Source organism: Vidua macroura, chromosome 4 (genome assembly GCF_024509145.1).
Source record: "Vidua macroura isolate BioBank_ID:100142 chromosome 4, ASM2450914v1, whole genome shotgun sequence".
In the NCBI taxonomy this organism is placed as follows: Eukaryota; Metazoa; Chordata; class Aves; order Passeriformes; family Viduidae; genus Vidua; species Vidua macroura.
In genome coordinates this window covers 4573702-4594122 of record NC_071574.1, presented here as the reverse complement: position 1 = coordinate 4594122, position 20421 = coordinate 4573702, and the positions used below count along the sequence as shown (strand labels likewise).

Here is a 20421-nt window from a genome sequence, read left to right as displayed (position 1 = left end):
GGCTTGAAATGTCTGGAGCAGTGCAGTTCTTTAACTTAAAATAATGTAGTGTCTTTAACTTGGGCTAAAATACAAACTGAAATCTAGATTCAATAACAATGAGAATTATTTAATCACTAAGAGATTAATGTTCTGTGCTCCAACTTTTCAGCAGCTAAAAGCAGCAGAAATTTTGTGAGGTACCTTCTCTGGAGAAAATTACCTGCAGATAGTTTTCCAGGGAAGCTGCATGATTGTGTGTTGGTGTGAGTTAAAATAGAATTTGTCTTGCAGTTTTTGTAATACATTTCTTATACAAAACAACTGGTGTTCTCCAAGAAAATTACTTTCTAATTCTTATTTATCACACATTTACTTCCTTTCAGTGTTCTCTTATTAACTACCTAACCTAATCTTTAACTATTTTCCAAAATTAGGCCCTCTTCCCTTTCATTAATCTATTCCCTATTCTATTTTCAATTTCTTCCTCCAAGCTTAGTCCACGGTACTTGTGCACGAAACACAGTTATTCTGCTGGCTAAACTTAAATTGGAAGTGCATGCACATGTGTGCTGGACAGATTCTGAACCCAGTGATAACCCCCACTTGCAAGGCTCCCAACAGAGCAGCTCCAAAGCAAAAGTGCTCTGAAATACAAGGTAGCCATCACAAGTGCCAAATCTTACTGCCTTGATATGCTGAAAAGGAACTACGGTTCTCATCTGGTTTTGCACAGACATTGTTAGAACTGCACATCCTAAAAACTTCCTTGTCACATCTAAAATATCTAATATGCCACGGGGTGGGTGGTGGGCATTACAGCAGTTTTATTTACTGCTATAAGATGCCTTTAGCTTCTCAGAAGGGAAAGAGTAGATTTTGTAATTTTTTTAGTCTGCTTTCTATCCAAAGTTATTGACATTTCTGTCATTTGCTAAAATTAATCATAATTTCCTAAATCTGGATGGATTTTTCTGAGAGAGAAAAAACCCTGCTTTTTCACCTTCTCTGCTAATTCTAGTACTGACTTGGCACTCTGCATGTGTATTTCTGCTATTGCAGAATTCTTCACTCTGTTTTAACCCCAGTATCTTTCCTAAGGAATCTGAACTTGCTTAATTAAGTAATTTATCTAATCCTGCTTCAAAAATTCATCTGTTCTGCATCACAGCTAATCCTGAAACTTGGCATGAAACTATGCACAATTTATTTTGTGTTATCATGCTGTATTCTTCAGAAAGTCTGACAGCATGGTTAGTGGACACACTTTCAAAGCACAAAAGACTGAGACCTATTTAATCTCTACCTTTAGCACAAGGGAGTTCCTGACCTACAAACAGTTCTGGCTGGATGGACTGTTCAGTAGCTGTTCAAGCACATTCCATCGAAAAAAAACTGTACCCAAATTTGAATAGAAACTTTTCATATTGTGCTATAAATTGTGTCTCTTATACCACTGTTGAAGCACTAGCAAGTAGATGGTGTTAGTCTTGAATTATGCCATATTGGTCTATTGGAACAATGGCTTCTGTCAGTTCATTAGGTGTCCTGCAGCTTCCATCAGTTCTGTCTGACTTCATTGGACCTGAATGTTTGTAGCATCATGAGCACAGAGCACTTTTAGAGGAGGAATTCAGTTGACTCAAGGTTGGTACGTGTGTATCTTGACTGAAAACCCACAGTCTCACTTGAAATGCTTTTAAGTGTGCTTGTGTCATTACATTCTTGTGCTTCTAGTCATCTTCCTCTTTCACTGATTGGACCAAATACCTTCTCTTGTGAACAAGTATGGGACAATGGGATAGGATTTGAACCTCTGTTTCATACTCTGATATCAATAGCCCTGTCTTTTGCATGATATTTACCTACAGCTTTTCAATTTAATGCAGATTAAGAACCTGTTTCAATCAGGGTCTACTTGCTCTAATATGTGTAGCTGACAAATAAAACAATCCATTGCTTTGGAATAATTTTCAGCTTTGAGAATGGTGAGTATTTATTATATAGTTAGCATTAATAAATCAAACATTCCATTCTCCAAAATAAAAGTGTTTTCCATAATAAAATATAAAGATCTAAGACAACTTAATTTATTGTTTAAATATTTTTAAATAATATATTGCTCATAGTGTTTCTATAGACACTCATTTATGAGAATAATTTATGTTTCTGTCTATACTCTGTCCACACACAACTAAGTTGTAATAACATTATTGTGACTGCAAAGTCAAGTGTTTAATATTGTGGGTTGTCATAATTAACATCTTATATTTAATCTATTACATTTTCTCCTTCTGGTATTTTGCTTTGTAACACTGAATTTGAATATCATTGTATTCTGTTGGTTTGGGGGTTTTATCCCCTAATGATCTGTCTCAGTGTCTAGCAAGGATGGTGTTAAATGGAAACAAGTCTGTGCAATGAAACAGAAGCCTGTACCTGGAAACTACAGGTTACAGTGTCAGTGGTGTAAGGGTTACAGTTACTCAGACTTTGGCCTCTTTTTAATTCCATCTCCTTTATTTAGACATTTTGTAAAATTTTGGTTCTTCCCTTTTCTTCTGTCGCTTCTTGGTCCTCGTACATCAGATTAGCTCTCCTAGATATTCAGGTATCTCATCACACCTAAACTCAACTGCCCCCTGGTTTGCAGGTCAACTTCATTTACTGTGGTGCCTCAGTGAATCAGCTCCTCCTTCATCATCTTTAGCTTCCCTCCTCGGTTCATATTCCTACGCGACTTGTCAGGAGAATTCATCTGCTCCCTTCCCTATTCCAGTTTTTAGATTGACTCTATCCCCAGATGAGGTCTTTTTTCAGAGCTGCAGTGGTTCGTGCCTTCCTCTTGACCCCTCTGTAGCTGATTCAATAAACCATATTACCTAAGTGAGAACTGACTCTTGACTCTCACAAATTTTCCCACTGAAAGGTCTTGAAGAAGGTTGAAGCATTTCCCCAAGTACAGATGGCACTGACACTGCTTCCTCTTGAAATCTTAGAGAGCTGCAGAAAGCAAAGATTAAAAATAATGCATAGTACTAACTATTGAGCAGCTCCACTAATAATATATTTGATCATCTCTCTCAATTTCTGCTTACCATGGTGATTTTTTTTTTAATAGCAGAAGCCACATGCTGCATCTTGCAGAGAAGGCTTTTGATAAGCACAAGTGAGGGTAAACTTGTCTGACTTTCCTTGACATCCTGTGTGCTAGAAGCATTTGATTGCTGGTCACATCTTTGCCAAAATTACCCCTGCATCTTTAAATATATCGATATAAAGCAAAGTAAAACAGCTCCTATGTTGAACTGTAGTTATTAAAATATTTTAAATATGCTTTTAAATGTACTTCGTTATACTTGTCTCCACAGAATCATTTTGGTTGGTGCTCTAAGATCATCAAGTCCGACCATTAACCCAGCACTGCCAGGTTCACCACTAAGCCATGTCCCTAAGGGCCACATCCAGAGTTGTAATAAAGGACAAGTAATCAGTTTAAAAGCAGTGCAGAAAAAAAAAGGAGCAGTGGAACACAGCAGCAGTTTTGATATGTTGTCTTTGTAAGAATAATATATTTTCTTAAAATACGTTGATTGCAACTTTTAAGTAAAGCTAGAAGGGAATTAGGTATTTTGCTCTTCTACAAATAATGCCAAATGTAAGGGGTCTCTGGAGAGCTGGAGAACTTAAAAAGTACTGTATAAGTAGTGACTTAACCATCTCAGCAGCTGGTATGCAAAAAGGAAATTACTTTTCCAATTACTTTTCCAGGATTGTGTTCTTAAATATTTAAATATAGGTGCACACATGGGGAACACAGTGTACATAAATAATCCCAGTGACTTTAGTAAGTGACACATTTATACGGATGCTCAGGAAAAATGGATGTCAGATCTGGACATGGAAATGCTGTTTTATGGAGCAAACAACAGGAGTGAGGATTAACTTTCTGCTGAGGATCAAGGAGAACTTCCCAATGTTTTTTGACAGGCCTTGCACTGATGTGTGCCACAGCTGTTATTTCCATCTCCAGCCCTGTCACTATTGCTTTCCTCATGGAGAGTTTCCATCCTGAACACTGCCACTACACTGTCATAGCCACAGTGCTGGTACCACAGGGAAATTGGGTTCTGGAAGTCTGTAGTGGTTTCCTGGAGAAATGGCTGCCAAGCTGACAGGAGAGCAGGACACTCGTGTGGCAAGAAGAGGCAGGGTTTACTCAGGATATCATGGCAGAAATCTGCAAAAAGAAAGCGTTTGTGATGAGATGATTAGAAAGAATTTTCTGAACAAGGCTGCTAAAAATGGTTTTTGCTTGGGATAGATGTTTTTAGTGGGTATGCAGTTACCTGTTTGGATTATACAGTGTGCCATATTCACCTGAATTGTTTTTCTTTAAATAGAAACTTTTTAACAACAAAGAATATTTTAAAGTTCTAATGAATCTAGTCCCATTTTGTTGCATTTTGGAGGGGAAGTAGTAATGAGGTACTTCAGCTGTGCTTTGGTTTGAAAGGCCTTTTAAACAGTCACTGTTAGTGTTGGCTGTACACGTTCACTACTTGTTTTGGGGAAGTAGATTTAGTTCAGTAGATATTCTAACGAGCCTAACTGAGAGGAAAGGATCACTGTTCCTGAATTAGAAATTTCTTCTGATGCAATTTACACAATAAAAGAAACTTGTAGCAGTATGGAATTTAATGGTTAGGGTTCGTGGGTCTTTAATCAGGAGGTATTTCTAAACTGCTGTGTTCTATTAAACCATTAAGCTCTGGTTTGTTCCCCTTTGGGAAGAGGTATACTTCAGTTGGAGAGATCCCAATGTACTCTTAGAGAAGAAAGGAAAACAAATTGCAGGATTTAAAGCAGTGCAAGTATGAAAACACTGAGGGTGTCTGGAGATGTTTTACATTTGTATATCACGTCCTTTCCCAGCATCCACAAAGTTGCAATAATGCATTACAGACTCGCAGTATCATAAATTGTGTGTTGCTACCTCCATTTCATTGACAGGGGGCTGAGATACAGAAATACTTGGGGTTTTTCAATTCATTCCGTGAGCTAGCTTAAAAAATGGAAATATTGTTCCCCTTTTTTAAATTCTTATTGTGCTTCAAGTCAAAAAGGTCTTTTCCACTCATAAAATAATGTAATTAAAATATATATTTTTTTTGTAATCCCCAGTAAGAGTTCTGATTTTTTATAATATCAGTCTCAAAACATGTTTGTTTAATTGGTTCTCTAGTGACAAATACATCACAACCTCTCCAGGCAATACATTTCAATGTCTCCCTGTGCTTATCACTAGAAAAGTTTGCTGCAATTTAAATCTATTAATTCTTGTTCACAATGGGCAGGCAGAACAAATTACTCCTTTGCTTTGAAAACAGTGGCCCTACTCCTCCTCAGTGTTCCCATCTGGAGATAAAACAGTTGCAGTTCTTTTGATCTTTCACTGTAGGCTGTGTTTTCTAACCCTCTTTGCTCCCTGCTGCTCTTTCCGGTTAACAACATTCTTGACGCGTGCCCAAACCAAGGCGCCGCGCTCAAGCCTGGTGCCTTATCAGTGATGAATGCAGCAGCAGGATTTACTTCACTTGTCTCACACAGCAGTTTCCTGGTGCACACCAAATATGACAGCCTTTCCCCCCCCCCAAGAGTGATTCCCCCCTTTGCTGTTTCACACTGCTTGTCCTGAAGTTGGTGACCTGTTTTTCTGTGGAAAGGCTTTCCTACTGCTCCGGTCCCAGCCCGGCCTCTGTGTGCCCACCTTGCCGTTGTCACAAGACATTTGGTTTGCAGTTTTAGAGTCAGACTGTCTTTATCCTTTCTAGTCTGGATAGATCGAGCTAACAGGAGCATAAAAAGCACAGAGGCCACCCAAGCCATCGTTAGTGCAGCCATCATCATGAAATATCTACTTCTATACATTCTTCAAATGTAAGCTTTTTCTTGCCTACACCACGTTGATAATTCTGGGATGTTTGTCACCATCCAAGGGCGGTGAAATATTTGATCTAGTTGAACTGTATTCACTTGTTCTCAAAGCAGAACATTCTCCGTGGTGTAGATACCTGTGCAAAGAACAGGTATCTACCTGTCCCTTGTTACTTTCACAAGGCCCTAGAAGCCAAGGCATTTTAATCTCCTCCTGTGTCTTGAGTACTGTCAGTGACAGGATCAACTTTGGCAGCATTGCATGTTTGACTGCTATTTTCCTGGGCTGGGGTGACTGCAAAAAAAAGAGAAAATAATTACCTGTGGCATCTGGCAGGTGATAAACAGGTGTTGTATTTTACTTTTTCCCCCCACTTATCTTCATACTTTTCCACTTGTTCTCGTCAAAACATTCTATGTGACGTTTTGCTCAAATGGACGCTAATGCTCTCATTAATACGCGCTGTATTACGTCGCTGAATTCCCGAATCCTTGCACAGTCCGTTTCAGGGACGTTCGCGCTGGACCCGCCCCTCTCCCTGCCCGCTGGAGCCGGGCATCCCGAATCCCGGTGCCGCCGCCGGCCCCCAGGGGGCGCCCCTGCAGCGGGTCCCGCCGGGCGCGGCGCCCCGGGAGCGGCGGCAGGGGCCCGGGGCGGCGGCGGCGGTGGTGGCTCCCCTTCCGCGGGGACAGCCCGGCCTGGCGCTCGGCTTGTGGTGCCCGAGGAGCGCGCCCCGCTCCGGGAAGATCCGCTCTTGCCTCCCGGCGTGTGTCTCGTCTTCGGGGCTCGTCTCCCTGCGCCGCGCCGCTGGTTAAAGGGCATCCCGGGCTGGGCAGCGCCGGGCGAGGGACGGGCGTGCCCGCTGCGGGCACACGGCGGGAGCGGTGCTCGGCCGGCCAGGGACAGCCAGGGACTGCCTTTCCAGGGCTCCTCCCGCCCCGCTGTGCGCTCCCTCCGGGCGCAGCCAGCGCCTTTGCAGCGCGCAGCGGAGCGGAGCGAGCGATGGTGCCGCGGTGGAGCGGGAGCGGACCTGGAAAGGGCCTGCTGGTGACCGGAGCGTGGAAAGGCTGGAGCCTCAGTGCTCCCGCTCCGTGCTTTGGGTGGCATGCGGAAGGTGGAAAGGCTGGAGCCTCAGTGCTCCCGCTCCGTGCTTTGGGTGCTGTGCGGAGCGTGGAAAGGCTGGAGCCTCAGTGCTCCTGCTCTGTGCTTTGGGTGGCATGCGGAAGGTGGAAAGGCTGGAGCCTCAGTGCTCCTACTCCGTGCTTTGGGTGGCATGCGGAAGGTGGAAAGGCTGGAGCCTCAGTGCTCCCGCTCCGTGCTTTGGGTGCTGTGCGGAGCGTGGAAAGGCTGGAGCCTCAGTGCTCCTGCTCCTTGCTTTGGGTGCTGTGCGGAGCGTGGAAAGGCTGGAGCCTCAGTGCTCCTACTCCGTGCTTTGGGTGGCATGTGGAAGGTGGAAAGGCTGGAGCCTCAGTGCTCCCGCTCCGTGCTTTGGGTGGCATGCGGAAGGTGGAAAGGCTGGAGCCTCAGTGCTCCCGCTCCGTGCTTTGGGTGCTGTGCGGAGCGTGGAAAGGCTGGAGCCTCAGTGCTCCTGCTCTGTGCTTTGGGTGGCATGCGGAAGGTGGAAAGGCTGGAGCCTCAGTGCTCCCGCTCCTTGCTTTGGGTGGCGTGCGGAGCGTGGAAAGGCTGGAGCCTCAGTGCTCCTGCTCTGTGCTTTGAGTGGTGTGCGGAAGGTGGAAAGGCTGGAGCCTCAGTGCTCCTGCTCCGTGCTTTGGGTGGCATGCGGAAGGTGGAAAGGCTGGAGCCTCAGTGCTCCTGCTCTGTGCTTTGGGTGCTGTGCGGAGCGTGGAAAGGCTGGAGCCTCAGTGCTCCTGCTCTGTGCTTTGGGTGCTGTGCGGAAGGTGGAAAGGCTGGAGCCTCAGTGCTTCCACTCCGTGCTTTGAGTGGTGTGCTGAAGGACTTAGTGCAAGCGCTCGAGAAATCAAAAAGGCGAGATTCAGGAAGGAGATCGGAATTAAGGAGTCGCTGATGAGCCAGACTTCTAACGACTGCGGTGTTGCTTCATGTTCTTCATTAATTTCCTAACAGTCTTGTTAGTCAGACCGTCAGTTTTGGGAAGAGGGCTGTCAGGGGCAGTAGGGCTCTATCTGTGTTAGGCAGCAGTGGGATGCAGTGGATCTGTGCAGTGAATCCTCCTGGTGCTGGATGACCATGCTATGTGCTTGTCAGGATACTTCACTTCGTGCTCACTCTGGTCTGGAGCAGTGGACTGAATGTCCAGTAATGGCTGAAACACATCTTCCAGTTTAGCTTCATTTGAAATTAATCCAGCTTCGAACAGCTCCATGGATTGAACAGGCCAGGATGAAACTATCAGGACAAATCTCTTCAAAAGCACACTCCTCATACAAAATGAAATAGTAGTGCCAAGGCACTCTGTGCATATTTTTTATCATCCAGACCTACAATTCTTACTCACTTTTAGTACTGTGGATATAATTCATCTATTCCATGAAGTTTAGCAGGACTGCTGGCCCAATCTTTGCTAATCACCTGTGATTAACTGGGATAGAACAAGGGCTTTCCAAGAACAGCACGGGCCTTTGTGGATTTCGGAATGCAGATAGCTGCATCTCTTTCCAAACCTGAGATCAAGACCACACAGTGGCTATTTTAAGTGAAAAGAGTAAGATTTTCAGACAACTCTGTGTAAAATATACTGGCGCTTTTTTTTTTCCCTTTATTCCTTCAGCAACAACTTAAAAAAAAAAAAAAAAAAGGCAGAAAGTAAGAAAGGTACAAGCCTGCCTTTGAAAGTTCACAGAATTTCAGATCTATCCCTCTTCCTCATGCTGAGCAACATTTTAACTACCTATAGAATCCACCTCAATTAAACAGTATCTCTATAATTTCCATTCAAAATTTGGAAATTTCAGTGTGAGTACCCAGGTTGAACACATCTGAACCCTTCTGTGAGTACAAACACAGTGAGTGGTCACAGTTTTCATGTTTTCATCATAATGTAGGCATAGTCAAATAAAACTAAGTTAAAACGCGGGATCTGTTTTGATTTCTGAAGAGCATTCTGTGCTGGAGTGAAGGGATAAGTTCTTCTATAAGATTTGCTTTTAACAGGGAGTGCTTACAGTTGATGTTGGATTTTTGTATTTGAAACTGGAACTGGCCAGTGGAATTACCACTGACACAGAAAATAGAGATGGAAAAGCCCAGTTATATCATCTAGCCTTTCTCCTTCCTGGTGTAGGATTATTGTGTACCAACCACTTCAGTGCTTTTTCCAGTGTAGTTTTAAAAGTCCTCAGGGATATGCCATGACTCTTCCTTCAGGAAAATACTCCACAACTTTCTGTACTTTACCATTAGGAATCTTTTCCTGCAATTTGACCTAAATTTCTCCTTTCTTAAGTATATTCCTTTTGCTGAAGATTTATTACCTTGAGGGATTCTAAGTAATTCCTGTCACTCTTTAGAATTCACATCTCTAACATGCTTGTTCTTTCCTAATGCTTTGTCCTTTAATCAGAACAGCTATCCATGACTAGCCTGTGTCTTTACAGTCTTATACCACTTCTGCTTTGGTCTGTAGGCTAATAAGGATTTTTGCACTATTTGTTGCACTGCCACCTTAAGTTCATTTTCTTGAGAGTAACTTTTATAAGAGTGACTTTTTCATGGTTAAAATGCCTGAAATGGCAGGGGTTTTTTTCTGAAGAAAAAATGTAAAAATGCTGTCATTATAGTTATTGTTTTTCAAAGACGTACAGATGGAAATAAATGATTGTTTCTAATTACCAAGCAGTGGCACAGGTTACCCAGAAAAGTTGTGGAGTCTCCATCTTTGGTGATAGTCCAAAACTATCACAAAAAAACTGTCACAAAACTCAGCACACCTCTGGAGCTGGTGGCTTGGAGCGGGGGACTTGGAGCAGACAATCTCTAGAAGTATCTCCTAACCTCAAGTATTCTGTGATTCATTTGGAAAAGGACATATCTGGCACTAACAGTGGTAATTACATGAGAGCATCTGAGTTTGCACACTCTGTTGTTACTGCTTTGTAACTAACATCATAAGGTGTATGAGACCCTAAACACTTTTGTTGATTTAAGTCTGTTCATAGTTAGAAGCCTAAGAAATTTCCTTTAGCAAATCCTCTAGCTAAGTCACTGGGAATCACAAATTGCTTAAAATGCAGAAGTCAGATGAGCTTGCTCCTTCCAACAGGTCAAGATTAGAATTTTGAGGTCCGTCCTTGAAGGTGGACAAATGGAAATTTGCATTCATCTTCAGGAATACTAATAAGGAATTAAGTTTCAGAGGTTATCAGCAATTGAATTGAAAAGGCAGAACAAAGAAGTAGCCAGTCGAGGTTTGTCTGTGCCTACACAGCCTCCCCTGCTATTTCACCACTTTGCTTTTGTCCCTGAGGCTCACACGCCTCAGGACACCATTTAGGTTTATCATGAACTTTGATGGCTGGCAGCTGGGCTTTTGCTTTTTAGAAAAATGAAAATCCTTCCGTGCTGGTGAAGTTCACGGGAGCCAGCACATCCCATTCAAACAGGGCTTTAATCTCCAGTGTCTGTCCCTGTGGGATGCAGCACTGTGGGATGTGCAGTGCGGGCTGGCAGGGAGGGAGGGAGCAGCTGGATCTAGGGAATGCTTTCTCCCCTTTCAACAGATAGATTTAAGGGAAGGAAGAAAAGGGAGAGGGAAGGCTGAAATACCCAGTCCTTGTAGCATCTCTGAAGGCTAAGCTGGCACGTTGCTCACTCTTTTAACTTCTACTGCCACAGAGTGGGGACGTCCTTGTGGGTGTCCATGTGGCAAAGCCCGCGCGTTCCCGAATCCTGGGGGCTCCCAAAGCTGGCCTTAGCTGTGGGCAGGGAGGTGCTGCTTGCCCTGCTCTCAGCAGCCCTTGGCAGCTGGCTGGAATGACACACACTGCAGCTTCCCGGGGAGTGCGCGATGCTTGGCTGCAGCTCCGCTGCTTTTAAGGGTACGGCGGAGATGGAGAGAGTAAAAAAAAACGGGGGCACGGAGTGAAGGGGAGGGAGAAAGCCGAATTATCCCCCACTTCAACTAGCTGCCTTGTTAAGTCATTACGTGTTTCTGAAAGTCCCTTGATTGATGTAGATCCTAAATGAAATCAGATGAAGGAAAGACCACATTCAGATGCCAGGAACTCTTGTCACAAAGGATTAAAATTTCAGAAACAAAAAAAAAACCCTCTAAAGCCCTCTGGGAAAATATTTGTTATTTATTTTACTATGCTCTACTAAAAAAAAAAAATAGGCTAATTTATCTCTTTTGGAAGGAAAAATTACATTGAGCTAACATATTGCAATGACTATTTTTGGTCTTACCATTTAAAATTATGGAGTTATAAATAGAGCAGTGCAAAATGCTGCTATTTTGGTTCTCACTGGGGTTCACACAATCATTTGCTTTGCTTTCTATCATTGGATTCAACCCTCCACTCAATGCTGATTCTTCTTTGAATACGGAGGTTTTGTCATTTTTTGATTTTTAAACAGCCAAATCAATTTGTATTTGAGATTTTTTTTTTTTTTTTTTTTTTTTTGCTGATACTAGACCTTAAGCTATCTATTGTTTTTACACCACCTCAAGTTTGCCAAAAGCATTGCAAAAGTTTCAGTGAGGGTGGCTCATAGTGCTGGTTTTGCAAAGAAACCCAGAATGAGGCAAATTTTGCCTGGCAGTGGACATTGTGACAAAAGCTCTGGTTATAAGGGTAGGAACATTTCTAATGGAAGTGGCCAGAGAATCCTAAACAGCAACAGAATATATTCCTATGAAATGTGTGTACCTAGAGGGGGAAAATATCCCACTCATGACAGAAAAGCAGCAGCTTACTCAGAGCTATTCTCAGATGTTAGAGTCGTTCACCAACTCCCTGGTCTGTGGTGGCATCCTTCTAAGTTTTGGCCTCTCCAGGCAGCTGTGATTTATGTTTTTAACAGATGAAGCAGCCAAAGTGCGCAGAGAAAAGGTGGGCAAGGCTACCTGCTGTGCAAGATTATATTTAGGGGTACAGCAGAACTGTGGCTTGCATGTGTTTGAGATTTTTTTCTTTTACTCTGTTTCTCAGAGGTGAAAAGCTCCTTGAGGCCATCCAGGTGAGTTATCTTAGATCACAAGGTGTTGATTAATTACGGGTTGCCTAATCATATCAGCACTTCCTTCAAGCAAAGTCCGTTCTGAGCGTGGATCCTACACATTTCCAGGCAAGTACAGCTAAGCTTGAGTCTGGGGGATAACTCCAGGTTGTTATGGCTGCTTTACTACCAGAGTATAGTAGGGGATATTAAAACTGGGGTGCTTGGGACAGGCTTCTCAGGTGAACTTTCCTGTTTGAAAGCTTTAAAGGTTTCTTGTTGAGAAACGTGAAGTAATGAGTTGAGCATTTAGAGGTCTGCGATGGGGACCAAACTAGTGCCTGACTATTGTGCCATTGCTTCTTTCTTTCTCTCACTTCATACCACAAGTAAGAAAGAGTATTATGTACCTCTAATGGACCAAAGTCTACTTTAATTTACCCAGTCTAAATATACATATTTTTTACATGTATTAAAAGAGTAACTTCACAGCTTTCCCAACTCCAAAGCCCATTGTGTCTCCAGATGTTTCTTAAGGTTTTCCTAGATCCTGGCTCCTACTTACCCAAACCAAGAGCTTGTTGCTATTCCCATCTTACTAGGCATTAGGTTTCTGTGGAAATCAGGCTGTAGGGGGGAAAGGCTGATACCAACATAAACACAAGATTTGGTCAAGACCTAGGAAGACTCTTGCACTTTATATATCATGGGGTTACCTGCACAGATGGGAGGGAAATAGGGATCTGTAGCTCATAAACCTGTGTTTACTTAGGTGAATAAATAGCCTAGTTGTTGGAGACCGAGAGCTGCACCTTCACATCAGAGCAACACAGCTTATTTTATGGCAGCAGCATAATTGTGACTGACGTACTTATCTCAGGCATGTAGTATTACAGGCTGTTGGACCCAGAGACATCACCTTTGGTGGCACTTTTGCCTTGAAAAAAAATGATTATATTTAATAACATTTCCCAGTTAAACATTCAAAGGTACGTTTATGAGCTGATACATTGCTCAGAAAAACACCTGACGCTACAAAACCTCTTTGGCACCCAAGAGCTTAAAAAGCAGATGGATTTTTTTCCCAGCTTAAAATTAAGAAGCTCATGGACTAAAATTTCTAGTCGAACACATTCTTAAGAGCACCTTTTAAGCCTGTACAAATAGGGAGTAAATGGAAGCAGTCTCAGTTTTTTAAATATAGGAACAATTTAAAACAGAGGTTTATAGGGTTTGTAGGGAGATGAGTTATTGTTTCTTTGCATTAGGCATTAATGAAATAATTTGACGATACAAGAGAAGTTCTGCTCTTAATGGTGGGAGAAGGTAATACTGATTAAATGGTCTGACCTTATTTTATACAATACCTCTTTTATTAACAATGTTAAAAACATCTGCTGGAAGTCTGTAACACTGATTTAATAGGGAGAAAAATTAACAAAGTTCTTTAGCAATTCTGTCTTCAGTGTAATATTATGAACTCCTTTTAAAAGAAGGTTTATGTGTGCTACATTATTAACTGAAGCTCTGCTCAAATTGAAATCAGGCCCACAAAACTTGCTTTTCTTGAGATCATGCTAGGTTTTTATCACAAATATTTAAAATTGCACAAGAGAATGAATATACCTTCACTTTCTTTAGGATTTTTAAAGGCAATCAGGTCAGGTAGAGAAATATTTCTAAACAGCTCTTCTCTCACTTACAGTATGTGACCTCTCTAGCAGTATTAAAGTGCCACAAAAAAATTACCAACTTCCTCCACTAATTCATTACTAGAGAAAGAAAATCACTTCCAAAGTGACTGAATTATAACTTGTAATAAAACACCTTTATACTTACTTTATACTGGCTTTGTCAGGTGTGAAAGATATGTCTTTAGTTATGAGAGAGACTGGGGGCAGACAAAAGATGGGAATGGCAAAGAGGCAAAGATCATGGTCTGGAAGAAAGCTTCCTTACAGGAATTAAATACTGAGCTTAAATTAATCCCACTGTTGCCCAACTATAGATAGCATTGTGGAGTTGTTCTTTTCTTTTTTTTTTTTTTTTTTTTTCCCAAACGTAAATGATGAAGAATAAAATAAAGTAAAACACTTGGTATTTTTATCACTTAAATTTGCAGAGGCCTCATGTTTTCCACACCTGTAGCCTTGATGATTCTTTAGGCAGTTCTGCCAGTGATAAAAGGAGTAACTCACCACTGTCAGAGGATTTGGCTGTTTCATCACTGACGTGAGAGGCCAGCCTAATTCCATGGTGGTTGCTGTGTAAATGACTTAGGTATTTTCTTTGTGCATATTTTGACTGAAGAGCAATAACTCAGGCAATGAGTTATTTGGCATCAGCCTCCAAGACAATCTGTTTCTTCTTATAAATCATGCAGCGCCTTTCAGCCACCCATTTTTAAATAAGACTATTGTGGGTTAGCTTCTAATGTGCCCTGTGTATTTAGTCAAAGGATGGTTAAAATAGATTTGCTGCTATTCTTCTTCGTTTAATTTTTCTTTTTTTTTTTGTAAAATTATATTTCCTGAAGTGGTATTGAGAAAGTGAGAGGTGAACTGAAAGACTGTCTTTATTTTACAACATAGGAGCGTGACAGGGCATTTCCTTCCTGCTGGTAGTGACACTGTCTCTTCCCAAGAAAAGACCACATTGTCCAAGAATCCAGAGGGGAAAAAATACACTAACACCAGCTTGACACTAAATTTTGGACACACCCAAGAGGAAGAAAAACAGTAAGTAAAAATTTTCAACAACTGAAAAATTATAAGAGATTGTGCAAGGAGGAAGGTTGTTGTACTGTAAATTTAGTAAACAACAGGTAGACTTATGCTGTGAAATGGACAGGTTTTCCCATTTGGATTTTTTTTCAGTTCTATCCAAGTGTTTGGATGAAAACAGCAGCAGTTTCCTTGCTCTAGATTTTCTAGGGTTTTATTTGGAGGATTCCCCACATAACAGGATGACTGAGTGTTAAATACAATCTGAAGAGGTGGTGGGTGCTTTGGACATCCCTTTCTGAGTGTCTTTTACTCTTTTTATTAAAGTAATCCAGTTAAATCATACAACAATAGTCACAGCTTATATTTCTATTAAACCAATAGATCTCTTGTGTTTATCTTTTTTTCACTTTGGCTCTTAATTTTTAGACAAAGCAGTGACTGAAAAGTAGAGGTGAGTTTTACAGTATTTCCACCTCGGTAATGCACAGGGCTCCAAGTTCCAAGAATCCATATCCTTTTAAGGCAGATGTTGTTTAAACAAATGTAAGGATGCAGTTCTTTCTTTGAAAGTGTGTATGAAAATCATCTGCATCAGGCAAGTGTCTTGATTTGTGTCACCAGCTGAAAGACACCGCCTTGTCAGTCCCGTTTAAACCTTGAAATGACAGTGCATCATTGTGTGGTTACTTCCAAAGAATTCTAGCTATAAAAAGTGTAGTATTTGTCAAAGAAAATAAGAATTATACATAAGGAGAAAAACTAATCACAAAGCAATTGTATGCACAGAGTCAAAAGACTCTCCATTGCCCTTACTGAGGTAGTTCAATGAGTGTCACCAGGGCTAAATTTGTATTGGGGGGTTCCTGTTAGGCACCCAAAGCAGATCAGAACAGGATTGACAGAAGAGGGGTTGCCATTCTTCACTTTTCTCTCACTCTTATTTTCATCCTTTCCTGTTTTTTTTCTCTTTCATGTGTATTTTTAGGTTTTCATTTGTATTTTTTATTGTTCAGGTCGAGCTCCCTCATGAAAAAGAAGGACTTGCAGTCTTCTTCACTGTCATGGGAACAGACTGATTACTTTTTCATTCCAGGTAGCACCCTGGAATTCGTGGCAACAGGTGGAGCAGGGCTGCTTGCCTTGGCAAACTGCAGGGCATGTTTGAGACCCAGAACTGCCTGCTATACTCGGTGGCAGTCCTGAGAGCTCTTCTGGTGCAGAAGAAGAGTTCAGCAGCAGTCCATGGCTGTGCAAACTTCCCATGTCACAGCCACTTCCATGACTGCTCCGTTGATGCCGTGGTGGCTGCTACACTGTGCTTACAGTTGATGCTGCCTTCTATTCCACTCTTCATTCTCTCCATTCAGGGGTTGAATGAAGGTCCAAAACTTCAGATCTGAATTTGCTGGTTTGTGATTCTGACATTCTGATTTATTGATGCCTGATTTTTTAACCTGACTAAACCTCACTTTTATTTTCTGGTTCATTTTTGTTCTTTCTCGACAGTAAAATCTGCCAGTCATGGGAAATCACATGAATGATTCTGTGGAGGCTAACCCAAGATTGCTGAACTCATTTTCATGCATGGCTAAATGCAGAATTGAACCTTGTGCTCCAGAAATGAAAGGTTATTGATTTTAGATAATTTTAAAATAATGCTATAGGAGTAGATACAGCTACTCTCAGTCTACTCTAATCCTGTTTTTTGTTGACTCTGCCCTTGTGAAGGCACTGCTTTCTGTCAGTGATTAAGAGGCGAGATTGGCTTTCAGTTCTGTGCTGATTCAGCACAGCAAAGGATCAGTACATTAGCAAGGACTGTGAGGGAATTTTAAATATTGGTAGAGTACCAAACTTCTACTGTTACTATGTCTTGGAGGTGAAATTCCAATGTAATTACTGTCCCAGGCAATGTGGGAGAGGTGACAGCTCTCTGAGTCATAAGAGAGAAAAATGGAGAAACCCTATATCCAGTTTTTGGCTTGTTAGTGTCACTGCTATAAAATGATGATGTGCAAAATATAGGCCTATAGAGCTAGTGTGCATTCTACTGGACTCTTCATTCATTACCAAAATGACAGCTGAGTAATAATTAACTCTGCCAATTCAGTCTCTTTGCACTTCATGGAATGATATTCTATAATCTTGAGGTCTGTTCTTGGTTTTTTTGTTTTTTTGTTTTTTTTTTTTTCCCTAACTGCACAAAGTTAGATGCTTTCATAAATACAATGTGCAACTTGGTTCGTTTTGGTGGATGATGAGGTGCACTTATGCACATGAAGCTCCCTCATCTGTACATCCACCCAGTGGTGTGACACTGATATAGAAATTGAAGTAGTTTGCCATTAAATACCAAGGAAACCCCACCAAAGAAAGATTTTCTTTTTTTCTCAGCTGGCAGTGTGCATAGCTGCCCTCGGGACAAAACTGGTAAAATGGGGTTAAAATGGAGTAGCTGCTGAATATTCCAGCTTGAGATGATATGTGACACAGAACTTGCCTTGGTCTCAAAATATTGCTAAAAAGCTGGATGAGTAACTTAGATTAATAGGAGAAATGGCAGTCAGGTGAAGTGGAAAATGAATGACTATACATCTCACAGGACAAGAATTAAGCAAAGAACAAATCTATACATATAGGTATTGATGCTATACCCTGGAAAAGTTAAAAATGCTCTTATTTCTTGTTTTATGGGGTATTGCTTATGGCCTATGTGCTTCTGCAAAGGTAGTGCTTTAGTGGTTTTGGTAGGTAGTGCTGGATTTCTCTAGAACATGTCCCACATGGGTCACGGGGACATCGATGAGCTCAAAGGCCCATGTTGTGTCTGTATCACCTTATTCAAGCACAATGCCTTGATGAGCTATCAAATACTAGACATGCTTAAAAAGCAAACAAGTCACCTTGAAATATCTGTTGCATGAAAATCATTCTGTGTTACATTGATACAACACAAATATTTGTTATAAACAGGTGGAAGAGGGACTGGAAATAAGGGTGTAAAAACCTCACCTGGGCATGTTTACGACATAAAATCAACTGTAATTATAACAGCAATTAGAAGGCAATGCCCCCCGTAGTTTTACAAAGTTTGGGATCCTAATAAATAAAGGAGATGCCAATATAGGTAGCAGAGTGAAATGAAGTATCACAGGTACTGTCTTTTGCCACTTCTCTCTTCTGTGGCTCATAAATTCTCTGCAAAGAGGAATGATGACACTCAGAAATGTCTGAGAACCACATGCGAATAAATTCTAATTATCATCTGTGTGTATTTCAGGCAAACTCAGGAATCAGAACAGACACAAATGAACCCTCAGTTGTGTCTGGTTACATCCAGGAAAACCAGAAGTCCTTTTGCAGTTGTTTGTCAGTTTACCAGTCAGTTTAGTGCCCTGTATATGTAATTTGCACAATTACGTATCATGAATACATACACACATACATAAGCATATATATGTATATATACATATATATCTTGCCTAACATTAAGATTGCTCTTTAAGAATGACCTAACGCCCTTGGATTCCATATCTTTGGGGAACAATTGAGGTCTAAATGCCCACAACTGTTGTGTTCATTTCAGCATGGGAAACTATGTGAAAATGAGAAAGTTTACCAAGAGCAGACAAAGAATTCCACACAAGACAATTAAATCCATAAAGGCAAGATGAAGCTACAGAAGGAGACCCAATAGGCAGCAGAGTGCCAATGCACACTATTTACTGAACATGCCTGAAATACAAATAAGCAGTAATGGCCAAACAGCAAAGAAAAATAAAGAGGGTGTTCTTCCAAAAGCTAAAGACATATGCAGATGAAAAAAAAAAAAAAAAACAAAAAAAACCAAACAAACAAACAAAAAAAAAAACCCACAACCCCAAAACCAAAGTATCATAAACACTGATATATATACTCATAACTATTTTGAGTCTGAGACCTAACTACTGAGAATCAAAAATTGGTCAATATTCTTTTTTCAATCTATCAGAAAGGAAAAAATTGTCAGCGAGTCCAAAAATGACAAGAGTATAAACTGAACTCTCAGGGAGGGAAAAGTCACTGGAGAGAAGCTGAGCAATTTATATCCTTTGGTCACTGTGGAAGATGGGTTTGATAACCCTGACAGGATTCCAGGTGCCCACCAAGGCTGCTCTATCACAGCCCTCATCTGGACAGGGGAGAGAAAATATAACAAAAGGCTCATGAGTTAAAGACAGGGAGAGATCACTCACCCATTACCATCGTGGGCAAAAACTCCTCCCTGTCCCTCTGCACTGACCTTGGTGTCTGCAGAGTTGTTTCTCTCACATATTTTCACTCCTCTCTGTGGCTGCACTTGTGCAGGGTTTGTGGTTTCCCCTTCCTAAATACATGACCCCACAGGCATTACCACCATCACTGATGAGCTCAGCCTTGGCCAGTGGTGGGTCCATCCTGCAGCTGGTTGGCTTTGGCTCCATCAGACATAGGGGAAGTTTCTGGCAACTTGTCACAGAAGCCACCCTTGCAGCCCTCCCCTTCTAGCAAAACCTGGCCACACAAACCCAACATGGAGAAATCAGGGAAATTATCCTTCCAGAGTCCTTTTGGGGTGTTCAGGGAACTTGGCAGAGACTGTCTCTAAAACTGAAATACCTGGAAGGGGTTATGGTACAAAAGACAGGTGAATGCAGAAGACTCTCCAGGATCTGAAGGATTTACCCATGAATTCCAAGAAAACTCAGGGATGAAATTTCTACTAAAAGCAGCATGTGACATGTCTTTTCACTGTTCCTCTGTACATGAAAATCAGGTGTCAAATGTGATGTCCATCATTAAGAAAGGTTCAAGGGTATCCAGCAACTTAAAACTGACATCTGTTTCCAGGTGAACAACTAGACATTGTAAGAGAGAGAATTAATATCTACCTGAATAAATATTATCTTAACAGTGAGAGTTAATAAAGCTCTCAGAGTTCTTCTAAAGGGGTCAGAGATATATAAATTAAGATCATCTGACTGATACAGTCAACTCAGGTTTTTGAAAGACATCTGACAGAACTTTTTAATTAAGGCGTTTTAGGGAAATCAAGCAACACAGAACTGCCAGTGGCATAAGAAGGGAGATGCTGAAATGGATGAGAATATGATTTAAAAGATGGGAACATAAGATAGACCATCACTGGATGGAAGAAAAGGGTCAGTTCTTGCACAGGAAGGAGAACACAGGCAGAATTCCATCCTATTCCGTATATTCTTAAATGTCCTGAAGAAGGGAGGTTATCAGCCAGGTGACAAGGCTTTGCTGGCTACAGGAGGTTATGCTAGGCAGTTAGGATGAGGAAGATTGCATAGCCTACAGAAAGATTAACTGTAGAAAAAACAAGCTGCAATTCAGCATAGATAATTGTAGAGTGGTACATTTGGGGAAGAATAATCCTATCTTCACATCTTGGGTAATTTCTAAGCTGAGCCAAAGGTCTTCAGGAACAAGACCTTTGCATTACGATAAATATAAATATTTCCATGAAAATATCACTTAGCAGTAGTAATTCAAGGAAAAAAAAAGTTAGGAATGATTAAGAAGTAAATAGAGAACGGACCAGAAAGGTTTGTTTTGTTCAAGTCTGTTCAAGTCCATATGCTACTGTAAAAATCCAGG

General features: G+C 41.3%; 1 long non-coding RNA gene across 1 annotated transcript; it reads left to right on the top strand.

Moving 5' to 3' along the window:
- The first annotated feature begins 1555 nt into the window (after positions 1-1555).
- LOC128806370 (uncharacterized) lies at positions 1556-19713 on the top strand. The gene is made up of 6 exons (XR_008436793.1): positions 1556-1626; positions 1869-1967; positions 14644-14790; positions 15792-15898; positions 16285-16405; positions 18770-19713. It is a non-coding gene; the product is annotated as an uncharacterized LOC128806370 (long non-coding RNA).
- The last annotated feature ends 708 nt before the right edge of the window (positions 19714-20421 follow it).